This window comes from Cornus florida, unplaced genomic scaffold (assembly GCF_030987335.1).
Source record: "Cornus florida cultivar Cherokee Brave unplaced genomic scaffold, ASM3098733v1 CherokeeBrave_3.0.0_Hap2_Chr04, whole genome shotgun sequence".
In the NCBI taxonomy this organism is placed as follows: domain Eukaryota; kingdom Viridiplantae; phylum Streptophyta; class Magnoliopsida; order Cornales; family Cornaceae; genus Cornus; species Cornus florida.
Window position 1 is genome coordinate 82715032 of NW_026775574.1, and position 20275 is coordinate 82735306.

At 33.8% G+C, this 20275-nt stretch overlaps 1 pseudogene; it reads left to right on the plus strand.

Annotated features, from left to right (window-relative positions):
- Positions 1 to 10117, plus strand: part of LOC132305227 (PAP-specific phosphatase HAL2-like) — a 29581-nt pseudogene extending 19464 nt beyond the window's left edge.
- The last annotated feature ends 10158 nt before the right edge of the window (positions 10118 to 20275 follow it).

Sequence of the window (20275 nt, forward strand, 5' to 3'; positions counted from 1 at the left end):
TAGGAAATTCCCTTACTTGGGTTTTCGCGGTGCTACGATCACTGTGAATGGTGTGTCACACTGGATTGCTTTTACACTACTAAGAAATGCCAAGGTGAGGCGATACCTCTCTTCCGATTCTTCTAGTTCAACATCAGATGGTGATGACAATGGTAATTACCCAGCTTTTATTCACCCATCCCAAGATTTTAGAATGGATACAGTCAGAACACCCTATACTCTACCGCCTTATTCTCGTTCCTCTTTATACAATTCAAACACCCATATATTCGAATATGTGTATGACTTCACTAAAACATATGTGATTGTTTACTATGATATGGTGGATGAGAGGTTCAAGGAGATACCACCACCAAAATATATAAAAGAAGGTGATATATTTAGTTTGACGGTTATGAGAGGATGCCTTAGTTTATTTTGTAATTCCATTGATAATAAACATGTTGGGGTGTGGACTATGAAGCAATATGGTGAGAACAATTCTTGGACCAAGTTCATTGTCATCCCACGTTCGGTTTAAACAACGAGACACTTAGATTACTTAACGCTGTTGTGTGCTACTAAGATAGGTGAAGTTGTGATGATGAGAAATCTTGATAGTTTAGTCATCTATAATCCTAAAGAAAAAAGGTGCAGGAGTATTGGGCTAAAAAAACAATGGAGTTCAAGAGTGGTTTTATACATGGATAGTTTGGTTTTGCCCATTAGTACACCTCAAGTAAAAGGAAAGAGGAAAAAGAAATTGTAAAGAGGTAAATCAAATCATCTCTATTTTCTAACTTCTATACCATTTCTAAGTTAATTCTTGTGTTATGATTGTTGTGTTATATATTAGCTAGTTATCAAAAGAAATACATCTAGCTTCTCTTTTGGTAGAGAAAAAAAATGAAGTAATCAATATGTTATTGTTGTATGTGTTAATTAGTTCATAATTTAGTGTAATTAAAATGACAGTTACCATTATTTGTAATAATGAGTGTCAACCTCAGACTGTCAACTTATCTATATGTAGCTAAAGCATTGTAGTTAATTTGAGGGATTAGTGAAGATAATGAAGGCAAAGATAATGAAGGCATGCAATGGTAAATAGAAACATGACTGAATTACATATGTGTGTATAGCTATGTGTGTTTGTATGTGTTTATAGTGTAAGTATGTAACTAAATGCATACATCTCGACAAAGTTTATATCTCATTCCCTTCCTACATAAAGGCATTTTTAAGTTTAATTTTAAATTTCTTGTATGATGTTTTCTTTTTCCCTCTCTCCTTTTCTATTTTTACAATGTGAAGCGCCTTTTTTTTTTTTTTTTTTACCATGTCCAAATAGAGATAACAATTCAAGATACATGGCATCAATTGGCAAGCACACACCAGGCTCTATACATAGCTTTGCTTGAATGATGGAGATCGATATCGGGAATTAGCAGAGAAACAATAAGTTTTGGGTTTGCTTTACGTTTCATAGGGTGTTTATTTTTATTTTTTGCAGTAATGAAACTGTGATTTCTGAGGCACACTAGGAGTTTGCCTTTATTCTCGTCTTTATAATGGTTTAAAATAATTTGAACATCTTGATATTTTGGCATTGATACTTCCCATGTACGGTCATTCTCATTTAGCGAGGAAAAGAAAGAAATTGTCTATTTTCTTGTCTTATGATGATAAGAAACACACTCTATATTTGACTCCTTCCAGATGTGTTTGTTTGTTTGTCGGAGGAGAAGATAGTAATGTTTCCATTCTTTGTCGCAGATCATTCTCTTGGCAAAAATCTACCAGTAACCACCCATTACAAATGGTGAAAGCCATATTTAAAAATGTGTTTCATCCTGCGGAATGGAGTTGGCAGTAATTTTCATACGTCCAAAGAATAAACAAAAAAACGACATTAATTAAGAGATATTAAAAAGAAAAAATAGAAATTGTTCAACTTAGTAATAATCGAGAAATTTATTAAGAGATGTAATGTAATATTTGAAGGAGTGCTCTAAAATAGAGATTGTAATTAGATTGTATATCCTTTAATTAGGTTCATCAAGGGAGAATTTGTGCCTTATTGCTAGAGAGCCATGCCCCTTTTCAACTTGGTAAGAACCGAGACTATTTTTGTTGATTATGAAAATTGTATTATTATTTAGCATGGCCTAAAATAAATTTTTACTTCCAATTTTTTCTGGATAGTTGAGATTGGTTGGTGGTGGTGTTGGGATTTTAAAGTGATTTCAGAGTGCTAGCTATGTGACTCAAACCCCTAGTGATGATGTATAAGGACCATGCTTTAAAATTATATTGATAGTGATTAGTGAATGAATTACCAATTTTACTCGTAGCATGTAGGTCTACACAGATATGATGATGGTACGTTAAGTTTTTATAAATTCAATGCAGTAAAGTAAAAACAGTATTTTTTTAAATGAGTTACGGTGTAATCAAGGTTTCAATATTTGACTACTTCAAAATCGTTTTTTTGTTTGTTGCAGTAAAGATCATTCTCTTGGCATAAATCTGTTAGTAACTAGCAATTCCAAATGGCGGCTATTTTGAAAAATGTATTTCATGACGAGAAAAGGAGTTGGCAGTTATTTCGATATGTTTTAAGAAGGTAATCTTCACGATAATCAGAAAACATGGTATTATTAATTAAGAAATATTCAAATATATATATATATATATATATATATATATATATATGTATGTATATTGTTCCACGTAAGAATAATATAGAACTTTATTAAAAAAGAAAAATAGTTTAAAGTTTGAACTAATTTATGTCGGATTTCAATTTCATGACACTAATTTCATGCAACCGAACCCCTAGCATAATGGTGTATAAAGCAATCTTTGTTTGGGCTATGAAAATTCTCAGTTCCAATCAAGGGCGGAGCCAGTATATGCCAGGGGCACTTGCCCCATCTGGCTTGCCTCGCCCACTATACATATAGAAATTTTTTTAAATTTTATGTGTATATATAGAATTCTTTATATAATGCCCTTCTGAAATTATTAGTTTTTAAAATCATTTCTTATTTTTTTTCCTAATTAACTCTTCAAATTCCTTAAAAAAAAGTTAAATTTTCCTTGTAAATTAAATTTTAATTGTTTCCTTTTTAAGTTGTCATTTTTCTTACTTTACTTTTCTTTTTCTTTTTTTTTTTCAACTCCTTTAAATAATTTTTTTTTTTTTTTTTAACATTGTGCCCCCCTAAACTAAAATCTTGGCTCCCGCCCGGTTCCAATGGAACTGATTGGGAGTTCCGAGAACTTAGAAGTTCCAGGTTAAAGTATCCAAATAATATTTCAGAAGGAAAATTGTAAGATCCTGAGAAGATGCCTAGAATGACCAACTCTAAAGTTTATTTTTACCTTTGATGAAGGACTTTTCTTATGGCTAAAAAGAAAGGAATTGAAAGTGCTAGACTTTGAAAAAAAAAAGGTCCTGGAAATTATGTATGGAAAGTGTAGGATTAAATTAAATATATTGAAAGGACATTGCTTAAATGTAAAAGATAAAAGAAATTGAATTAAATTAAATGTTGTTTGAGTATTGTGTTGAACAAGGTTTTAAATTTACAAAGAGGTGCTCTATTTACATAGTATTATGATGGGCTAGTTGTACGTTGCAAGTAATTCCATCAACAACTAGGATGCTTCCTAGTGGAATGTACTGTATGGATGGGAAAAGGAATTTGGAAACCTGAGAGGACATGCATTGGGTCCTTGCTTTTTATCAATTAGGTTTCGTTTGGTTAGATAGAATCAACAAGAAAAGAAAGGAAATAGAAGATTTTGAAACTTTATAAGAATTTGGTTAGATAGAAAATAAAAAGTTCTAAAAAATTAAGATTCTCGTAACCCTTTATTTTCCTCAAAATGTTTCCTCCATAAAACATGATGAAATTTTATTTTCACGTGAAAGCAACATCTTTTTATTTGGTGTTCACTTTTTATCCAACAATATTATTTTAGAGAACAACTTTATTTTATTTTTTTTACTGCATTTCTAAAAATTGCTGTCCAACAAAAATTTTATCATTGATGGGGTTTTAATTAACTTGACTTTCATTTTTAGTTGCTTTCTAACATATGTGAATGAAATAAATAGTTTTTTACAAAGTTTAAATAAATTGAAAACTCCATGATTTTTTTTTTATATATATATATACATACTACTAATTAATTTTTTTATTATTTTACCATTTTTATAAAATAAGGACGATTTAGGTATCTAAATTATAACATGTATTTTCTACAATTTTCTTGATAAATTTTTATCTTAACCAAATACATATACAAGAAAATCAATTTTCTTTTCATTCACTTCACTTTTCTTTTCATTTTTCATTTCATTTCTTTTCTTGCTATTTCCATCTAACCAAACGGAGCCTTAAGCTTTTGATAAAAGCACATGCAGCTTCCAACACAAAAGTGTAGATTATATTTTTTGTAATTCTGTTTTTCTTTTGTGAAATTAGACAACTTAATGCAACCAATTTGTGAACAAACTTTGAATGGCATAAATGCTTAAGGTTTATTTGGAGGTGATTTGAGATTTCTTGAAGGAGTGTGAGGTTAAATTCATTTCCATTTGGATATTGAAGGGAACTGTAAACTTTATAATTGTGGCTATATGCTAGAGGGTTGTTTGTGAATTTCCTAAAAAAATTTGTATTGACAACTAATGATGATAAGTATGTCTCCTATGTAACATTATGCATATTACTTGCAATTTGCTACTAATAAATAGTTGATCGATGATTAATTGTTAATACTTTATGTATTTGACGAAGAAATAGTAGATTATTGATTAAGATGAAATGTTCTCGTATATGTTTTTTTTTTTTTTTTTTGGCTAAATTATACTTACTTGATGCTTGGGCAAATTTCATATAGGTGGAGCGTTTAAGGTTTATTACTTTGACCTTCCTTAAGACTTTAAATAAGTCAATTATACCCTTATGTATGTAATATATTTTTATAATACAAAATATAATCTAAAATCTAAAAAAAATCAATTTTCTATCTAATCTCTCTTATTACTTTTTTTCTCCTCTCCACCGTAGTTACTCTCTCTTTAAAAAAAATCTTGTAAATAAATAAAAATATGTGTAAGGGCAACTTGGTCATTTTATGAAATTTTTTTACAAGTTTTGATGGAGAGGGGAGGTTGTTGAGTATACATTCAAACCTCAAGGGAGGTCAAAGTAATAAATTTTAAACGCTCCACTTGTGTGAGATTTGCCCAAACCTCAGGAGAGGTTAGTGTAATTTATGTAAAAATGTTGGTGAGAGATATAGGTGCATGTAATGTAACTGACTGCTTTTGATTTTGATTGGAGTAAGTTTAATTTAAATTTTGTATTAAATTTTTTTCAATTCCGAATTCAATGTGCTTATTTAGTGTCGCCAAATATAGCATAATTGTTTTGGACCTTAAATAAATTCCCCTGTTTAGTACTCCCTAGGCCTCCATTTCATATTAGTTGTCCATATTTCTATTTTGGGATGTTACAAAATACTTGTCTAATTTAAGAAGTCAAAACAAAATAAATCAATCTTTTCAAAAATACTTCTTAAATTTTGGAGGATAAAGGCTATGAACATCCACAAACTTTGTAACACAACTACGAGCAAGTTTAGCCTCAACTTTCAAAGCTAATTGATAAGCATCATTAGCCCTCCATACTGGATGGATTTCTACTTCATCATGAATTGGAATTTTTAACCCACCAATAAATCTTGAAACAAGTTGTTCTTCGGTTTCTTGAATAACATTTTGGGCCATGAGTTTGGAAAACTCTTCGGCGTAATCTAGCAAACTTTTTGAATCTTAGCGAAGGTTGTTAAAGTGAAAATAATAATAATAATAATAATACTAATAATAATAAATTTGTGAAAAATCCAAAGGTGGAAATTTCTCCTTAAGACTAGATTTCATTTTCTTCCAAAAAGTAATTTTAGGCTTTCCCTTGCAAATCCTCCTCTCTTCAACTTTGTTCCATCATTGCCGAAGCATAACCTCAAAACCTTGTTGCTATAAGCTTCACCTTTTGATTCTCAGGTGTTTCTTTGTTACCAAAGAATTTCTCAATGGCACTAAGTCAATCAAGAAACTCGTCAGGCTGAAGACGACCATGGAACTCCGGTAAATCAATTTCCACATTGTCGGAATCATGATAGAACCTTCCCAACCATGGCTCCACACGATTCGCAAAAGGGTTCTGATCATAAGACTCGTCACTAGAAGACCCACGACTTGATATACCACGCTCGATATGAGCTTCTTCGCGTTCAAGCCACAAGGTAAGTTGCTCAAATTGTCTTCAAAATGCTTGGAGTTCTTCATCTCTTTCATCTCTCAAATCTCCCATCATACGGTTACCATTTCTTCCACTACCTCTCCTAGCCACTATGAAACAAGAACAATGGAAGTTGGCCCGAGAGCATACAAGCTCTAATACCAAATGATGCGGATGGATAAAGAGGCAAGAAGAAGAATATCGAACAAGAAGTCACAACCAAGAAATGAGTTGGATAAACGAAGAGCAAAGCTCTATAATTTCATTATCAAAATCTGATTTTTGCCTTCACATACAGGGATGGAGCCAGTGTATGTCCGGGGGGTAAAAAATTCATATAATCCCCCCCCCCCCCCCCCCACCCCCACCTATTTTTTTTTTTTTTTCTAAAATTATGTCTTAAATTTTGTATTTCTTCTCTTTGTTACTCTTTAAACTCTCGTTTAATTTCCTTAAAAAACATGGTCAAATTTTCATTTTTGAATCAAAGTTCAATTTTTTTCCCTTCTCTCATTTTTCCCAACTTTCACACAAGACTCAAGCTAGGTTGAAATTTTTGAATTAAACAAAACTTACGAGACCCAAAATACCAAGAAAATTAAAGTACATAGAAGTGGTTCAGGGAAAACAAGTAATTTTTTAAGTCATCTCTTGATCTTCCAATTAGCCACTTAAGTATCCACATGGAAATGATAAGGCTGCCATGACCAACAAGCTAGTGGCCTAGTAATATCAGCTCCTACTTCCCAAAGAGAGATCAAGGGTTTAAGTCTCAGTAAAGACATGTGTGTGTGAGTACCAACTAAGAAAAATAATGATAAGGCTGCTATGTTGCCACTGCATCATAACTTGTCTAGAAAACTCTCTAAATTGGCTCCTTCATTTTCTGCATGCTTTTTTTTTTTTTGGTTGAAATTACTTTACATGATTTTAGGGAGCCATTGCTCCATAGCTTCAAGATTTTATTTTCTTCCTGGGCTTTGCTGTTGGTTATTTACTCATTTTGGGCAGCCACTTGTTACACTTCCAATGGCTGTGCACATTAATTCTTGTTGTGGCAAGTTCTGCCGGAATTCGCCACATGTCGCTTTTGTATTGGGGCGTAAACAATCTTTTTTCTTTTTTCTTTTTCTTTTTATTTTTTACTCATCAGCGGTAAACTCACAAAGCCATTTGCCTTAAGGAGACTTGAACCTTTGCCGGCCACATTTTAAGGTACAGGAGATATCACTAGACTCTTTGCCGGCCACATGTAAAACAGTATTCAAGATTTCAAATATTTGGATTTGACATGCTTCTTAGGGATTATATTGCCAACATACCTGCACTTATTTGGAAGTGCTGCTGTTGAATGACCCATTGCAATCCCACTAAATTAGAAGGATTGCACTATTGCAGCCCTGAAAATATTAATGACTACAAGACAAATGTAAACCATGTGGAGGTTAATCTCAACAAGTATACATGGATTAGGGTTTTTTTTTTTTTTAAAAAAAATTATAATAATAATAATAATTAATTAATTAATTAATCAAAGTTGACATCCACCGTTCAAATAAACTGATTGAGAAACTTTATGATCAACTAAATCTGCTTGTTGTATTAAACTTCTTTCAAGAGAGTTCTATAATCCAAAATTCCTCTCCACATATTAAAACAGTAGAGGATATATTATATAATTGCTTTTAAAAATTTGCATTTCCTTTTAAAAAATATTGCCTTGGAGGACATCTATATATATATTTTGGTCATTTAACTGGTCGTGTAAGCATGGAAACTAGTTACTGTTAACTGGAAATTTGTTAGAACAGGTAATAATACACATTGAGACAATATGAACTGTTTGTATTTGTAATGTAACCTAGAACTTTTAATGTTTCAGTATCTCTAGATGGAAAATTATGTTATGTGCTCAGAGCTCAGGTTACTCATGTTAATTCTTATGTTGTGTACATGTGTATTGAACTGCATGCTCTTTTCGCTAATTCTCTCAATGTTTCTCTGCATGACAGATTTGAGCGTACAAGCAACAGTTAGCTGGACACTGTCAGAATTCTTTGGTGGCCTTAATGTTTCTATTGTTGCTGAAGAAGATGTCAGAACTCTGTCCAAGGTTGATTTAGCAGATCTATTGGAAGCGGTGGTATGCCATGTGAACCAATGCTTGGCTGAAGCACCCAAGTTTGGCCTTAAAAGTCCAGACAAGGCCCTTGGGGCTCCTCAAGTTCTCGAGGCCATCAGCTGATGCAGCTCAACTGGGGGCCCTAAAGGAAGGCATTGGGTCCTTGACCCTGTTGATGGAACATTAGGATTTGTGCGTGGAGATCAATATGCTGTGGCTTTAGCCTTGATTGAGGATGGACAAGTTGTTATTGGAGTTCTTGGGTACCCTAATTACCCAATGAAGAAGGAATGGCTAAATTACCATCACCAACACTATCAAACTATGTCAAAAATGTCATCATCAACTATTGATTCTCGGGAAGAAGGATGTATGATTTACTCAAGGAGAGGTAGTGGAGAAACATGGATGCAACCTTTAATCTATGGTGATAAGAAGCTTGAGTGGCCAAACTTTGCAAGAGCAGTTCGTATTTCTTCCATTAATGATCCAGCACTGGCAACTTTTTGTGAACCAATGGAGAAATCAAATTCAAACCACTCCTTCACTTCTGGACTTGCTGAAAGTATTGGGCTTAGGTATGTTCGCATTGGTCTCTCTTTTTACAAATTTAAAGTCTCAGGCCTTCTACTCGGACTGTTAAAGTTGGTTGGTTGAATTTAATTTTGTTAAAAAGTGGAACCAAAATTGTCATAGGTCGCTGTTAAAGGTACTGGGAGGTGGAAACAGCAACACTAACATACATAGAAGTATTTCAGTTTTATTTTATTTACCCAGAGGAGTGCAATCCAATAAAGTATAGAATCAAGGAAGTAAACATTCTGTTCTACCCTCAGTTCCTTGTAAAATTCAAGAGACTATTTTAGTATGAAAGCAAGAATATTCTCCACACTCTCTCTCTCCACAAACACTTACATATATGTATATAACAAAAAAAGGTGAAATTAATAGAGTGACTGGAAGTTTTACCGCAGAGATTTATCAGGAAAAGAAGTACAGACGAGAAGTTTTGGTCTTAGATTCATGTTCTAGAAAGTGAATTAAGAAGATAAAAGTAGTTTACAGCATAATAGTATCTGTTCTCGGCCTTAATTTGTAATCATACACTCGCGCCTAGCTTTTTTTGCGACATTTACTTGGTGAGGATCCTTTTTGGATACAATATAACTGATATATTACCCAAGTAACATGTAAAGCTTTAGATAACTGGAAACTGGAAATAGCTGGTTTTCTTAATTTCTGTAGTCATAATGGTATTTTTTAATCTAATAGTTTCTTTCTTTTAGTCAGTCGGTAAGATTTGAATTCAAACTCATCTCTCTCAATGCCTTCACCTCCATGCTGAGATAGCCTTAACCACTATACAAATTTTTTTTTATGCTCTCATGGCAGAAAGAAACCACTTCGTGTTTATAGCATGGTGAAATATGCAGCCATAGCTCGGGGAGATGCTGAGATCTTTATGAAGTTTGCAAGAGCTGGGTACAAGGAGAAAATATGGAATCATGCTGCTGGTGTTCTTATCGTGCAAGAGGCTGGCGGTGTGGTAACTGATGCAGGAGGGCACCCTCTGGATTTTTCAAAAGGATTGTTTCTAGAAGCTCTTGATCGGGGAATAGTTGCTTGCTCTGGGGCTGCACTGCATGAGAAAATTATTGGGGCTGTTTATGCTAGCTGGGACTCTTCTAACCTGTGATGCTTTCTTTAGTGTTTCAACGGGGCCAATACTCTGATTTAGAATTATTTTGGTACCCTTTGGCAGGTTAAGAAAATTGCAGTAACGAGTGTTTCACACAGTTGCGGGACTTTTAATTTTGGTTTCTTCATTACATCAATCATTGTGATAGGCCTACTAAGTCAATTTTGTGTGTGACTTGGCTGGTTTTGCGAAATGGATTGATGTTGTGGAGCTTTCCCTGAGCATATATATATAGTCGGAAATTTCTGTCAACTATAATTTGTACAGGAATACCAAGTTTTTTGTGTTTTATTTCTTATTGATCCCCAAAATGGTGAGTAAAATGGCCTGTCAATATATTGCTTACTTGGTTTAGAAGTTTCTTCTATGAGTAGACAATAACATTTTAGATTTTTGTGACGACCAACTTGATTTGAAAATGTGATAATTTTAATAAATGCATTGGTAAAAAAATCTTGATGTAAAATGTTGGAATTGGAGGATATTCATGCCAATGTTCAAAATGTTTTAGTATATTTGGGGAAAAAGTACAATTTAGAGTAAATAAAAAGGGGAACCTGGAGCTGATGAAGTTCACTTTCATACAATATCATCTGTTGATCGACTAGAGTGTTAAACAGTAGGGTTACATAAACTAGGTTGAAGAAACAAGGTTTTCTTTCAGTATTTTGCTTCTTCCCATCCTCGATGATTATCAGCATTTTGTTTATAATAATTTTAGCATTTATTATGTTGGTTTGTGAATGATCCATAATGGTGCTCTGCCTTATGCTGTTGGTGAGTTGGCTTCATTTTACCTGATTTAAGAGCATCTGGTTTTCTTTTTGCTTGAATTTTTCAGCGATGAATAAAGGTATATTTTGTAATTGGGAACGGAAAGTTTATGGTACAATGTTTTAAGGAAACATCTGCATTTGTGAAGTTGATCAAAATGCTCTGCTTCGAATAGTGAATTAGCAAGAACCTCTGTATCTGATTGATCCATAGAGTTTATCGTATTGATGGTTCAGGAAACATCCGTGCATTTGTTGTTTAACTTCAAAGACAGAAATTATGAAAAAAAATTACAACTTGATCAATCAGGGATTTGAAATTGAAATTTACCAACCAAATATGAAGTCGCTCACAATTTCGTGATAAAACTACTAACACAGCAGAAAAAATATCATAGAATTGTACAAGAAGAAGATTCTTCGCGCATGGCAACTTCTTGAGATCTTACTTCCCGGGAATGCTCATCCATAAAAGATGTTGCTTTGCGTATAACTTCTTCTTCATGCCGTCTTCCTTCCTGGGAAAGCTCATTTCCTGAACGATGGGTACAAGAAAATATTCACAATATTAAATTCATTATAAATGTTCCCCCCTTCTTTTTTACGATCAACATTATCTTTCCATTTCAAATTCTCTAGTGCATCTTCATCAGTAATCTCGAGCCATGCATTTTGCACTCGCATTTCTACAAACCGCAAGGCCCTCTATTCTACGTTAAAAGCTGTCTTCATTTCTGTGAGGTGTACTGCTAGGAGCAGCAAATTTATGATCCTCTCTTGGGTCAGTGTTCAAAACACAACTTTAGAGTAGTCTAAGTTGCCAATAAGCCTATGTTTTCTTTTTCTAGATGTCTCAATGGGTCAATAGATTAGTGTCTCCTGTAAATTTTGGATCCATCTACTAATCTAATTTTTAACACTTCTTATCTTAAAAAAATAAAAAAATTTGTTGTTCCCTATCATGAATGGAAATAGAAATTTTTATAGAACTCCAATCTTAAAAGAAATGATACCTCTATTCGATATTTTTAAAATTAATAATTATTTTTTTCAAATACCACACTACCCTTTTCAATTATGGTAAGATCTTTCTGTCACCGCCGTATCCTGCCTCTTTCCCAATCAACGTTTTTGGTATCCAGCCTATTTCCCAATCAACGTTTTTGGTATATTTTTGTTAATCCCTCTTTTTGTTTTGTTTTTTTGCCTTTCTAAACCTTTTGTTTATTTTGTATCCTTCTCCCGTTAGGGTTTGATATTGATCTTAATAGAGTTAGCGATCAATGTAATTAATCTTGGTACCATAAAAAAATAAAAAAAAATTAATAAAAAAAATTAAAAAAATTTGAATAACTATTAAAACTTGATAAACCATTAAACTTCTTTGATGGTAATAATAGTGATGGGAATGGTAATTTGTTTCTTTTATTTTTATTTTTATTTTTTATTTTTTTGTTTTATGCATTGAGTTTACCGTTTGGGGATTTTTTTTTTTTCTGATGTGATTTTTAAACATTAATTTGGATGGTGATGGGAATGGTAATATTTAAAATAATAATAATAAATCTTATCTATTTTATGCTTTGAGTTTAGTTTGATTTTTTTTCCCTAATGTGATTTTAAGAACTAATTTAGAATTTATTTGAATATTTATGTTTACTTTGTACTTGTTGATAAATAAAGTCTTTTAACTCTTTTGACAATAAAATTAAAATATTAGGAATTTTGTGAACAAAATATATAGTAAAGAAAATAAATAAGGTAAAAGAAAAAGTTTACAATATTATAAAGGGAAAACAACACATAAATAAAGTTAGGAGCCATAAATAACAAATCGATCAGTTTTAAAAGTTAATTTTCTATTTTGATTGAATATTTAAGCAAAATAATTACAAATACATCAATATTTATTTCTCAGGTCCAAAATATCCTCACACTCTTATTTCAAAATCCCAAAATATCATCCTTAAAATTATATAATTTCAACATAATAAAATAAATAATTAAAAATTAGTTTGACTAGCAAATAATAATTCTCTATCACTTACCTTCGTCGTCAATTAGCCACCAACATCAAGGCATCACCCACCTCGCAGGTCTTCTAGGTCCCCCTCCCTCTCTCTCTTCACACACACATATAAATATAAATATGTTATATTTTTGTTCAAGAGTTTCAGATCTAGGACTCTGTAAGCTTTAGAAGTATGTAATATCTTATGAATTTAGGGTTCGTGTAGAGGGTTATCAATTTGGCATCTCAAAATTTATTGTGATTTTTTATAATTGATTGAAGAAGGAACAACAACTAGAGACCACTAGACAACATAAAAGAAAGGTAGGTAGATATTTCAATATTTCAATACCCTACTGCTAGGATATGAAATCCTTAATAAATCCCATTATAGTTTTGACATCTTCTAATATATTAACAATAATAATAGCTTCTTTTAAGTAACAATTGAAAATTTTTCTGTGATATACCATCACTGCCCTAGTAAGCTTGTAGAGATTCCCTTTTCAATTCTTACCTTTGAGATTAGATGACATCAATTCTAAAGGGCAATCCAATGGCGATGGACGACGAAGAAAAGACATGGAGAATTTTTATTTGCTAGTTGAACTAATTTTTAATTATTTATTTTAATTTTTGAAATTAGATATTTTTAAGAAGGATATTTTTATATTTTGTAATAAAAGTGTAACGACATTTTAGACCTTAGCACCAATTAATATTTATTAAAGTCCATGTTTTTTTGAATCTTTTTTTTTTTTTTTTTAAATGTAAATTTCAATTTTTATAAATAAGAATATAAGCATATGTACAGGCCCATGAGTTAGCCCAATGCCATCACAAAGTGTCCAACATATATATATATATATATATATATATATATATATATATATATATATATATACACACACACACACACACACACACATTCGCAAAACCTATTCCGCAAACCCTATTCCATAAACCCTTCTGCGGCATTGAAGAGCTAGATAAAGTTGCAATAGAAAGGAAACGAAGAGAAAACAAAGAAAGCCAGCTGTGATGACCTTGTGGGCGGGTGTGCCGTGGGCGGGTGCGAGAGACACTGTCAGGCTACCACACTGGCGAGCTACGGGTGCACAGTCCCACATCGCCTGGGTAGAGGAAAGGTAAAGTGCTTATATGCAAGTGTGTCACCTCCAATTGGTATGAGGCCTTTTGGGGTGAAACCCAAGATCAAAACCGTGCGGGTTCAGGCCTAAAACAGACAATATCATACCATAAGGTGGAGCGGGTCGTTACACCAGCAATGGAAAGCGACACACAAAGTCTTCCATGTGATGTCATATACACCATACTCTCCAAACTACCCGTCAAATCTCTGTTTCAATTGAGATGCGTTTGTAAATCATGGCGTGATGTAATCTCCCAACCCCAATTCTTGAAATCACATCTCACTGAATCAATTAAGTTGGTCGATTGTCAAAGAATCTTTGTCTGGGACACCATGTGGGCCTGTTTCCGCTCCATAGATTGTGAGGACGGTTTAGACGAAGAACTAAAGTTTCCTGTTCAGAAGTATTGGAGGGCTATAGTGTTGTGTTCTTGTAATGGTTTAGTACTGTTGCGTGCTCACAAGAGTGACAATATGTGTGTACTTTGGAATCCATCCATAAGAGATTACAAAAGGTTCTCATGTCCATCTCATATATCTGGCAACTATATGCCACATGGACTTTACTACGATTCTTCCATGGATGATTACAAGGTCATATTTTTCTCTAAAAAGCCGGAAACTAATTTTATTGTTTTTAGTTTCAAAGGTCAATCTTGAACAGAGCCTAAGAAATCCCCTTATTTGGGTTTTCACGGTGAGATGGTCCTTGCAAATGGAGTGTTGCACTTGGTTGCTCTTAAACCTAGGAAAGTTGCCAACGCGAGGCCTCCCCCTTAACCATACCTATTTTTCTATGGTGATATTGATATTGATATTGATATTGATAGTAGTGATATTGAGGATGGCAATAAACTATATAAGCATGATCCCATTCGAACATATTTGATTGTTTTCTTTGATACGGTGGATGAGAAGTTCAAGGAGATGCCACGACCAAATTGTATAAATGAAGGAGACAAATTTAGTTTGACGCTTATGAGAGGATGTCTCAGTTTATATTGTGATATGATTCGTCAGCAACGTGTGGTGGTGTGGACTATGAAGCAATATGGTGACAACAATTCTTGGACTAAGTTCATTGTCATCCCACATCAGCTAGGAACGACCTTTTTTCTACCTTGACACTCTTGTGTGCTATGAAGAAAGGTGAAGTTGTGTTGATGACTGAAACAGGAAAGGTACTCATCTATAATGATAAAGAAAACAAGCACCGATATATTTGGATAGAAAACAAGCACCGGTATATTTGGGGGGGATCAAATCTAAGTTATCCAACTTTATATGTGGATACTGATGAGCACTAAAAAGTGCGTATTTAAACCTGTTAAGCTTAAGCATTCTAGTACCTTTATCTATCTTACTTTGCCGTTTTAGACTTATTACGTGTTATTTATATTTTTAGGCACTAATCCCAAAATTGAGCTAACTCAGCCAAATAAGAGCTTAATTGAAGCAATCCTGAGATAAACCAAAGGAGGGAGCAAAGTGGAGAAAGAAAGGAGCAAAAAGGAATCAAAGTTGTGCAGCTGAAAAGTTCGATCGATCCAACTTAAAGTTCGATCGATCGAACATCTATGATCGATCACAGTACTTCTCGATAGATCCAACCTTGGCCTTTGCTGAAATTCCAAGTTCGATCGATCCAACATCACCTTCGATCGATCCAACCCTATTTTGTCCTATTCAAATGATTGATCTTATCCACAGCTGTACGCCTACCAATCACTTTTCTCCTTTTCCCCATAAATATCTTCGAAATATCTCAACCTTGTCCTTATCCGGAGGAGTCAGACCACTTCGATCGATCCAAGATGCAGTTCGATCGATTGAACCCATCTTCGATCGATCCAAGTTAAGGTTCGATCGATCGAACTTCCTCCAGCGAGAAAAAGTTAAAGTCCAGCTCATTTATTTCGTCCTTCATCCAATCATTAGAGAATATGCCTTGCACGACCACAGCTCATCATAGGGTGTATTTGACCTACCTATATAAGGAATATGATAAACTTTTTGGGGAGGAGTCTAGAGTCTCTTGTCACACATTGAAAATCATCTTGGAGGCTATTCTTGGAGGGGAAGAAGGGAGGAAGCTAGAGCAACCATTGGAGGAGATCTTCACCAACAAGGAGCAGCCATGGAGTTAGCCCTTGAGGGTTGGATCATCACTACCATGAGTGGCTAGACATCCTCTTGGGGCTAGAGTTAGCCCCAAGCATGCTTTCTATACTCTAATCTTGTGTATTATTGAGGGATTAGTGTTGTATGATACATCTTGATATTCATGTATATATAAATCTTGATTATTTCATGGTTTGTATGGTTTAATGCTTCCAATTGACTATTCTATTCTATCCATATGTCTATGTATGCTAGAGGAGGATATTCATGTGCTTATCTCTAGATTTAGTGTTTTTGATGCATGTCTATGTGTATTGATGCTATAGATCTAGAGATTATCAAGATGATATGCTTAATGAATGCTATTTTGGTTCATTTGATGGTTTATGCCTATTCTTGATGGCTTCTGCCTCTCCCCTAGTCTAGATAGCTTTATTTTCATACTAGTAGTGTAGATTTAGTGTAGTGGTAGTGTAATGTTAGATGGGAGGACAATCTAATCTTGATGTTTGATGTTCCATGCTTGTGAGTCCAAATGGCATATTCCTCTAATATTGTGTTGTATGTGGATTATGAGCTTAATGAAGGATTAATGACTAGTTATGATATGTTGTATCTTTCACATGTGTTTAGACAATTTATTCCTCTCCCAATAGATATTTTGTACCTCTCACATGATGTTTAGATAATGCATGTTTAACTAAGTCATCCTTATGGATTGCTTGGACTGTGAGCTTAATGAAAGGTTCAATGACTTGATTTGATATTTTGTTCTCTTCACATGATGTCTAGACAATATATTCCTCTACCAATAGATGTATTGTGGCCTCACGCATGTTGATTGAGACAATTTGCACTTGTTGAGTCACCCTTACTAATTGAATGTCTTTTACACACACAACATTGTTGCAACACATTCATTTCCCTCATTAGTCACTTGATTATGGTTTGGAATAGTATTGTTTGGTGGTGATCTCTACACCCCAAGACCTTTTCTTCTTACTTACTCTTTATCTTATTGCATTTTAATTAATTCTTTTCTAGAAGTAAACAACCAACCCAATTCTCTTTTGCAATCATTTGGTACGCTAGAGTCGAAGTTGAAATTTCAACACGTATAATCCCTTGGGACGATCCCTACTCACTCTTGCTACGTTAGTAGTAGTGTTGGTAGTGGTTTTTATAAATTTAAATTTGACATAAAAGGCTTTTCTTGAACCACACATTCACTACATTTAGTTTGGCGTATTACAAGCGACCTCGTCAGATTTTGGCGCCGTTGCCGGGGATTAACGGTTTTGTTGGAATTAAACTAGACAATAGTGTTCATTAGATTGCTTCTATTTTTATTTTATTTTCCATTGTATATTCTTTTCTCTTGATTCTCATTATTATTTGTTCAATTAGGTACTTGACTACAAGGAAGGCGAACTTTGGAACTTAAAGCAATCATTGGAGCTTAAAAGCTAAATTTGGAGTTGAAGTGCTAAAGGACCATTGTGACCAATTCTTGGCTCTCTTGTATTTTAATTGTTTCACTTCTTTGTATACTTGTGATAGCCCTTGTTGAGGCTCATTTTATTGCTAAATTTTTGTCCAAGCATAGGCCCTTGTTGAGGCCAATTTTTTTTTTTCTTGCATTTGGGTTTTAATTGTGAATGGAGGAATTGTTTAATCCAAGTTTAGGGGGGAATTACATCCCTTCACCTTATGCTCCTCCATCATGTTTTAATCCTTATGAGATTGAGTCCAATTCATTTCATGCATCATCTTATTATGGACTTGATCACTCATTTAATCCTTCTTATGACTATTGCCCTCCCCCACCATTTTATGATGAATCAATTCCACCACCTTCTAAGTACTCACCCGGATTTGAAGAAAAAGTGTTAGCTTTACTTTATGTGCATATGTCACACACTTCACTTATTAATTCTCATTCTCAAGCTTTAGCCAACTTAGAAGCTCAAGTTGAGCAAATTGCAAATACTCTTTCTCATCAAGAGGAGGAGGAAGAGACAAATGAAAAAATGGCAAGAACTTCAATGTATATATATGAGGATGATAAGAGTGAGGAGAATGAAACAAGTGAGCTAATTCCTAGCACTCTATCTTGTATAGAGGAGGAAGTGGCAAGTGAGTTAGTGGCTAATCTAATAGAACATAACATGATTAATGAGGACTTTCCTTGTTTTGATTATAATTTTATCTATGATATGGCTACTCTAGAGAGTGAGGAGATGTTGACCACACTTGAGGTAGGAGAGAAAAAGGAGGAACTTGTTGAAGAGGGCCTTCCTTCTATTATCTCTAATGACCCTCTTGAGGAGTGTTTTTTGGAAATATATAAAAATTGTGGTTTTGACTTTAAAAGCTCTAAAAATGAAATAAACTCTCTAATGGACTCCTTAGCTTACTTAGAAGGTGAGGAAATGGTAATTTATGAGGAGGAGAAGAGGGATGAAGAGAGGGTGTTTCTTGTTAATCCAAATGAGTCTTTGAAAGATAATGCCTCACCAATTATCAATGTGGATGATCATTTGAATGTGTTTCAAGAACACAACAAAGAGGCAAGCCTAACCATGATTGATTTTGTTTTCAAGACCGTGGATGAAAGGAACAATATCATCTCTTTTATTTCTTTTCAAGTTATTCTTTTGGAGGATGATTTTATTGTCATAAGTGGGACATTAAATGAGAAAAAGTGAAAAGAGGGTCAATAAGGATGTTTCATAACCAGTTTTTGATTCATTTGATTAGTAAGTTGACCTAACTTCTTGCTAGAGACGTTAAACACTGGTATTCGTAGAGTTTCACAACTCTATTCCTCCCTCATTTCTTTTTATTTTTCATTCTTGTGTACATTCTTCCATCTATTTTTCAAATTTTCATTCTTGTTACCATCATTGGGGCTTAGCATAGGATTTTCTGCACTTTCAGTTCAAAATTAGGCATTTGGTGCCAGTTCGATCGATCACAAAAGCACCTTCGATCGATCGAATTGTTCTTCGATCGATCCAACTATGGATTCGATCGATCGAATTCCACTTGAGTCCCAACACTTAGAAAAAAAATTTGGACCTGCATCCAAATTCCAAAATGCATGCTCTCGGGATCTCCAAATTTTCAAAAGTTCGATCGATCGTAAACCATTTCGATCGATCGAACTACCTTTCGATCGATCCAACATGTGGTTCGATCGATCATGAGTCCCAACACTTAGAAAAACTTTCAGGCCTCATCCATTTTTCAAAAATGCATGCTCTCGGGATCTCCAAAATTTTACATGTTCGATCGATTGAATTTCATCTCGGATTGATCACAGCTATGTTCGATCGATCGAACTTCATCTTCGATCGATCACAACTTTGCCCCTTTGACCCTTTGACTTTTTGACTTTTTCCCATTTCTATTTTTATTTTATTTTATTTTATTTTATTTTTTATTTTCTTTTATTTTATTTAGTTACTTCTATCTTGATATTAAAAATAAAAAATATATATATATAAAAAAATAATAATAATAATATTTCTTTTCTTTTATTTTATTTCCTTTTATCTTATTTCCAAAAATCCAAAAAATATTTTGTTTAACTTTAATTTTTTCAAACAAAAAAAAAAAAATCCAAAATTTCAAAAAAAAAAAAAAAATGCCATTAAGAGTGGAGACATAAGTTCGATCGATCGAACTCCATCTTCGATCGATCGAACTCTGCATATCGTGTTTTTAAAATATAACCGAGTTGGATCGATCACTTTGGATCGATCCAACTTCAAAAGGAAACCAAACCCTAGTCTCCCTCTTCTCTCAATCTCATCTCACTCCGGCCAACCTCCATTCCAATCATCTTCCTCATCTCCGGCAAGCAAATTCCGGCCAACTCAAGCCTTATTTTCACCGCGGCTTCGCCCCCTCTCTCTCATCTCATCCCTCTCGGTTTTGAGGTAAACCGCGAGCCATTTCTTGATTTAAAAGTTTAATCGATGCATGATTCATGATTTTCTATATTGATTTATGTTGTATGTGTATTAATCATCCATTTTGAAGCATCAATTTCATGATTATGATATACATCTACCCATATCCATTCGGCCGAA